We start from the raw sequence: 7,222 nt of genomic DNA, 5'->3' as shown, positions 1-7,222 counted from the left end.
AGGATTGAGTGGTAGAAAAAGAAAGTCAAAAAGATGGCTAGAAAAAAATAAAATAATAAAATATTCAAAAGGTAAATAAAATAATAATATTTTATTAAGCCTATTAAAAGGCTTGAAAATTCCAGAATTCTTCATTGGGAGGGTCAGCCAAAACCAGCAGGAGAGAGAGAGAAATAAGAACAAACCCTAGAGTGAGAAAATTCAAAGAAAAAGTGTGATTTTTCAAGGAATCAAGTGTTTAAAGGTATGATTTTTCAAGCTTAGCTTAAGATTTATCATTTCCATGCATTTCTCCTTATTTTCCATGGTTAAATTATGTGTTTTGATGATGGATTCAAATCTGATCATATGGGTTTAGAGAGAGAAAGTTGTTAGATTAATTTGATTTTGAACTATGTTAGTGTTTAGTGTTAGTTTAGCATGTTTATGAGTAAAACAACAAGAAAAATATTCATTTTCTCCATGAATTTCTCTAGGCCGAATCTAGCCAATGGTGTGTGAGGATGAGGTTGACTTTATTTTAAGAGAATTAGATGGAAAAATGATGAATTATGAGGTTGGAAATTAAATGGGAATTTTTGGTGCAAAAAAATTGAAATTTTTACCCACTAGGGGTAAAAGCGTAATTTGTGATCCGAACTGATAAATTGGACCACATTCATAGTCATTGAGGTATTGTGGATATAATTGGATAATTGAAATTGAAATGGATGGAATTGGAGTTGAATTGGAGATTTTAGAAATTTACACCGTGTATAGGCGAGTTAGGTCGGACACTGTGATTAAGCAATTGTCCAAACATTTCACACCCTATCTAGTGCATACGCATGGATAAGAGCCTGAAATAATATATATTGATTTGACACAAATTATTGAATTTTTTGTGTCATGTATTGTGGATAGGTGGTGAGCTATCTGATACGGGTAAAAGACTACACCCGAGGACCGAGAATAGGAGTATATCTACTCCTAGTACAGTGAGTAAACTTACTATCGTCTTAATTATCTAGAGTAGATTTATTTAATTGTGTGATTTTATGGAAAAATGGTTTAATTGGAAAATTATTGTGTTTTATGGGAAAATGAGATTTTATAAAATAATTTTATAAAATTTTTGAAAATTTAATAATGATTTCAAAAATAGAGTAATTGGAGACCTATACTATGATTGTGTTGTTTATCCATGATTTTACATTAAATGGCTTATGATAAATGTGGGTATGACTGGTTATTTTTATGATTTAAAGAATATGTGAACTGCTTTGATTTGCCTTGAATGTGTTAAGTGAGCCATGTCATACTATTGTGATTTTATTGGTTGGTGGATTATAAAGTGGGCACTGCAGTGACGGGGGTTCCGTGGGCCAGCCTAATTAGAGGGGCACGGTTCCCAATTATTGAGCTTACCTCGATTGGAGAGGTGCGTAGGATAACTCCCGAGGTAGGATTTGAGTACACTTCACGTTGGCCACCACGTGAAACTGGGACTCAACCAACACCAAGGAACGACTGTGTTGTCAAAGGTGAAATGTGTTTGTGTGTGTGACAATAAACAACCTTGGCGGTCTCGGTAAGATGCCTTCGCGGGGTATCCCCGAGAATGGATTTTTGGCAAGAGCTAAGTTTTTGAAAAGTACATAAGTCATGTTGAGTAGTTGGATGAAATCCAATTATTTATATGGGTTGGGGTGAATTATTTTAATTGTCTCTTATTACTCGGCTTTAGTTAAAAGACGATATTCCCCTAATGGTACTATTGAGTCGATTAAGCCTCGAACTAGTTCAAATAGGAATTTTAAGGTGAAATTAAGAGTTTCACAGTTCAGGGATGACTCAAAATGGTAATTCGGAGTTCGAGGATCAATTCGGAGTCAAATCAGAATTTTCACTATTTAGGGGCAAAATCGTAACTTTTCCACCCACTGACAAATTTTGAGATTTTGAGAGAATTTAGATCACATTTGACAAATTGGAGAATGGTATGAGTATAAGGCATGAAAAATATGTCTATGGGCAATTTTTCAGTTTTTGAGGTAAAAACGTAATTTTTCACTTTACGGGGGTAAAAGTGTAATTTTTAAAAATTTACTCCACCAAAACTTTGGAAAAGTCTAGAAATTTCATGGAAGACATGGATAAGTGAAGAGGATTGCGTGGTAGAAAAAGAAAGTAAAAAAAATGGCTAGAAAAAATAAAATAATAAAATATTCAAAAGGTAAATAAAATAATAATATTTTATTAAGCCTATTAAAAGGCTTGAAAATTCCAGAATTCTTCATTGGGAGGGTCAGCCAAAACCAGCAGGAGAGAGAGAGAAATAAAAATAAACCCTAGAGTGAGAAAATTCAAAGAAAAAGTGTGATTTTTCAAGGAATCAAGTGTTTAAAGGTATGATTTTTCAAGCTTAGCTTAAGCTTTATCATTTCCATGCATTTCTCCTTATTTTCCATGGTTAAATTATGTGTTTTGATGATGGATTCAAATCTGATCATATGGGTTTAGAGAGAGAAAGTTGTTAGATTAATTTGATTTTGAACTATGTTAGTGTTTAGTGTTAGTTTAGCATGTTTATGAGTAAAACAACAAGAAAAATATTCATTTTCTCCATGAATTTCTCTAGGCCGAATCTAGCCAATGGTGTGTGAGGATGAGGTTGACTTTATTTTAAGAGAATTAGATGGAAAAATGATGAATTATGAGGTTGGAAATTAAATGGGAATTTTTGGTGCAAAAAAATTGAAATTTTTACCCACTAAGGGTAAAAGCGTAATTTGTGGTCCGAACTGATAAATTGGACCACATTCACAGTCATTGAGGTATTGTGGATATAATTGGATAATTGAAATTGAAATGGATGGAATTGGAGTTGAATTGGAGATTTTAGAAATTTACACCGTGTATAGGCGAGTTAGGTCGGACACTGTAATTAAGCGATTGTCCAAACATTTCACACCCTATCTAGTGCATACGCATGGATAAGAGCCTGAAATAATATATATTGATTTGACACAAATTATTGAATTTTTTGTGTCATGTATTGTGGATAGGTGGTGAGCTATCTGATACGGGTAAAAGACTACACCCGAGGACCGAGAATAGGAGTATATCTACTCCTAGTACAGTGAGTAAACTTACTATCGTCTTAATTATCTAGAGTAGATTTATTTAATTGTGTGATTTTATGGAAAAATGGTTTAATTGGAAAATTATTGTGTTTTATGGGAAAATGAGATTTTATAAAATAATTTTATAAAATTTTTGAAAATTTAATAATGATTTCAAAAATAGAGTAATTGGAGACCTATACTATGATTGTGTTGTTTATCCATGATTTTACATTAAATGGCTTATGATAAATGTGGGTATGACTGGTTATTTTTATGATTTAAAGAATATGTGAACTGCTTTGATTTGCCTTGAATGTGTTAAGTGAGTCATGTCATACTATTGTGATTTTATTGGTTGGTGGATTATAAAGTGGGCACTGCAGTGACGGGGGTTCCGTGGGCCAGCCTAATTAGAGGGGCACGGTTCTCAATTATTGAGCTTACCTCGATTGGAGAGGCGCGTAGGATAACTCCCGAGGTAGGATTTGAGTACACTTCACGCTGGCCACCACGTGAAACTGGGACTCAACCAACACCAAGGAACGACTGTGTTGTCAGAGGTGAAATGTGTTTGTGTGTGTGACAATAAACAGCCTTGGCGGTCTCGGTAAGATGCCTTCGCGGGGTATCCCCGAGAATGGATTTTTGGCAAGGGCTAAGTTTTTGAAAAGTACATAAGTCATGTTGAGTAGTTGGATGAAATCCAATTATTTATATGGGTTGGGGTGAATTATTTTAATTGTCTCCTATTACTCGGCTTTAGATTATTGTGATGATGTCTGTCTACTCACTGAGATTTTATAATCTCACCCCTTCTTCCTATACATTTTTCAGGCTCAGAATAGGCAGTAGACTATCAATTGCATCGAGAAGTAAATTTCGAAGTTGCATCCTAGAAAGCAAGGTTATAGACTTAAACCTTCTCAGTTATTTGGGAGCCCATGTGTCATTGTAAATTAAATTGCATACTCCAGTTTTCTATATCACAGTATGTATAAATTTATTTTGTTTTTATGTGCAGAAAATTAATTTTTGATGTTTCAAAAATATATATATATATTGTTTTACATTAAAATAGATTATTTTAATTAATATTTTTATTTTATTTTATTATTCAAAAAAAAAAGAAGTAAGAGAGAGGAATGGAAAAACTGGTACAAAAGCCTTACGAGGTCACAAAAGGCATTCGGGGGAAGAATGTCTGTCGAGGCTTCACGACGGTTGTCACGGGCTCGATGGGAGTTTCGGGTCATGACACTTTAAGCATTGTCAATGCCTTGTCTTGACAATACAATGACTATGAACAATTTTAGGAACATCGCTTTGATACATAGTGATCTCATAATTGTAACAACTTTACAATTCTCTTGCAAAGCCTTTATGATCCATGGGCTTCATCCAATTAGTACTTAATAACTCTTTAATATTGTACTAATATGAAGGAAAACCTCTATCGCATATAGTTATGTGATTCAATATGCATTAAATGATAATATATATTCCTTGACTAATCTAATTGGCTCAAGGGCATATACCAACAGGGACTCAACATGATTTTTATAAAGGTTGGCCTTCCAATTGTGACGTTTTCTCCCTTGATAGCACAAGGAGTTTGAATCCACTAATAGTTTGCCTTTCCAACAGGGTCAGGCATAACCTTTAAAACATGCCTTTTGTAGAAGCAAGCGTAACATCTACAATTTACTTTTTGTAGGATTAGGTGTAACCTTTACCAAGATATTGCCTTTTCAAGTTAATGCATAATCTTTACACAAGAAGAAGCCTTTTAAAGGATTAAGCAAAACCCTTCTACCTTTTGCTTGGAAGTATAACCAATACAACAGTGGATTCTAGTGAACCACAAACTAATAACCTTTAGAAAGGTTGATAACAAAGTTTAGATTTGGAAAGCTGAGAGCTTTCACAAAAATAAAGATGATCAATAAAGGTCTAAGCATAAGAAGAATCAACTGAAGAATAAAAATGAGAACTTTAATATAACACCCTGTACCCTTGTATAGAAATCAATATGACTTTATCGATGAGACGGAGGGTCAATTGACATCAATTTAAGTGCCAAAGAGCTACAACAAGTAAAAGAATATTTTGAAATAAAATAATATTTTATAAATAAAATAATATTAAAATATTAATATTTTATCTATTGTCGAAATTAGTCATAAAAGAGGATTATATGACTAATTTAAGTGGGGGAGAAGAAATAAGAAAGAATTTCGAAGAAACACGACGATAATTGTGCTCGTATGTCTTTATTAAATAGAGTTAGAGCTAGTAAGTGAATATTTAAATATTATGGTGATACTGCATTGAAGTGCAACTTTAATATTTTTATTGTACACATGTAAAGGAAGAAAAATAGAAGAAAATTAGAATTAAAAGGTTGTTGGGAAAACTTAATTAAAAAGGGTGAAAACCTTGGAGGGCTAAGTAGTAATTTTGCCATTTGCTTGGTTAAAGCTTCCAAACTTCCTTTAATTTCCTCTATGGCTGGCCATCCCATGTAGGGTTATTGAGAATGTAAGTTTATTAAATAATAATAATAATAACAATGAAAATAAAAAAAAATAATAAGAATAATAATAATAAAAATATATGATAGTAAAGAAAAAAGTGTGTGGGTTGCGGTAAAGGAAGTAAAAATTGCTTTGCGTCATGTGATTAAATGCTTAAAGTAAGTGAAATGAGAAGTCAACAAAATAGTAGAAAAATGAGTGGATAGGAACCAGCTGGCCATGAGAAGAAAAAAAAATAGATAAGAACGACTTGGAGAAAAGAAAGAAAGAAAAGAGAAAGGAGGAAGGAAAGGAAAGAAAGAAAAAGAGAGAAAGAAAGGAAGAAAGACAGAGAAAAAGAGAGAGAATCGGCTAAGGAAAGAAAAGAGAGGAAAGTGGAAGGCTTGGATAGTGAGTGATTCAAGAGCAATTGAAGAAATATCAAGTGGGTTTCAAGATTCGAGAGACATAAGGTAAGGATTTTGATTTTAGCTTGAGTAATTTTTAGAAATGAGTTGGTAATTGTGTAAGTATATTTGTGGCAGCTATGGTGGCCATGGGTGTGAGGAAATTGTGAATTTTGTTGGGTGAAATCTAAGTTAAAACCAAGTGGTAAGCTTAATGCTGCAATTTAAAGCCTATGATTAGTTTAATATTGTGAGAATGATTGTGTGCAATATGTAGTGTTATTGTGATGTCATAGGTATGGTTGGAAAGCAATTATATTAATTGGAAGCTTGGAAAAAAATGAAATGTGTGGATATGTGTGGTTAGGAAAGGCCTAAAAAGGTTATGGATATTGGTGTGTATGAATGAATATTGATGTTATGCTTTGTAAAGCCCGACCTTATAAAATACTATTCATGACATACATGTGATGATAGCATGATTGCATGCTAGGAGAGTCCCGAAAAATTTACAAAAGTCGGTATTGTACCTAGAGGTACAACAAAGTTTATTTAATCCTCGAACTAGATCAAATAGGAATTTTAAGGTGAGAGTAAGAGTTTCACAGTTCATGGATGACTTAAAATGGTATTTTGGAGTTTGAGGATCAATTTGGAGTCAAATCGGAATTTTCACTAACTAGGGGCAAAATGGTCATTTGCCACCTGGGGACAAAATGGGAATTTTAGAAAAGATTTTTTTGACCCCATTTGACTTGTTAGAGTATAATTTGACTTATTGAAGTATGATTTGAGGTTTAGAAGTGAAAAATTTTAATTTCGGTATAATTTGGAGTATAGGGGTAAAATGGTAATTTTGCCACCTCAGGGGCAAAATTGTAATTTTCCACCACCAGGATATTTTTTCCAGCACATGGTCTTCCTTTGTCTTCATCTTTGACCCTTGACTAAACATGTGGTGGAGATAAAATGTTTAAATTTTTAAAATTTTAAAAACGGGCCAATGACATGATGCCATGTGTCATGCCTTTATTAATTTATTATTTTCCTTTTTAAAAGGCACAAAATCAGCCCATCTTCCACCCCATGGCCGGCCAAACCAGCAAGAAGAGAGAGAAAACAAAAACAAAACCCTAGAGAGAGAAAATCAAAGAAAAAGTGTGAATTTTCAAGGAAATTAAGTGAAAAAGGTGAG

The 7,222-nt window shown here is 33.2% G+C and overlaps 2 long non-coding RNA genes across 2 annotated transcripts; both read left to right on the top strand.

Annotated features, from left to right (window-relative positions):
* Nucleotides 203-1,370, top strand: LOC108663192. Its single transcript, XR_001929203.1, has 3 exons — nt 203-244; nt 904-977; nt 1,335-1,370. It is a non-coding gene; the product is annotated as an uncharacterized LOC108663192 (long non-coding RNA).
* On the top strand, nt 2,347-3,980 carry LOC108663190. The gene is made up of 3 exons (XR_001929201.1): nt 2,347-2,388; nt 3,048-3,121; nt 3,942-3,980. It is a non-coding gene; the product is annotated as an uncharacterized LOC108663190 (long non-coding RNA).

The sequence above is a fragment of the Theobroma cacao genome, chromosome 9 (assembly GCF_000208745.1).
Source record: "Theobroma cacao cultivar B97-61/B2 chromosome 9, Criollo_cocoa_genome_V2, whole genome shotgun sequence".
In the NCBI taxonomy this organism is placed as follows: Eukaryota; Viridiplantae; Streptophyta; class Magnoliopsida; order Malvales; family Malvaceae; genus Theobroma; species Theobroma cacao.
This window is presented reverse-complemented; position numbering and strand designations above follow the sequence as displayed.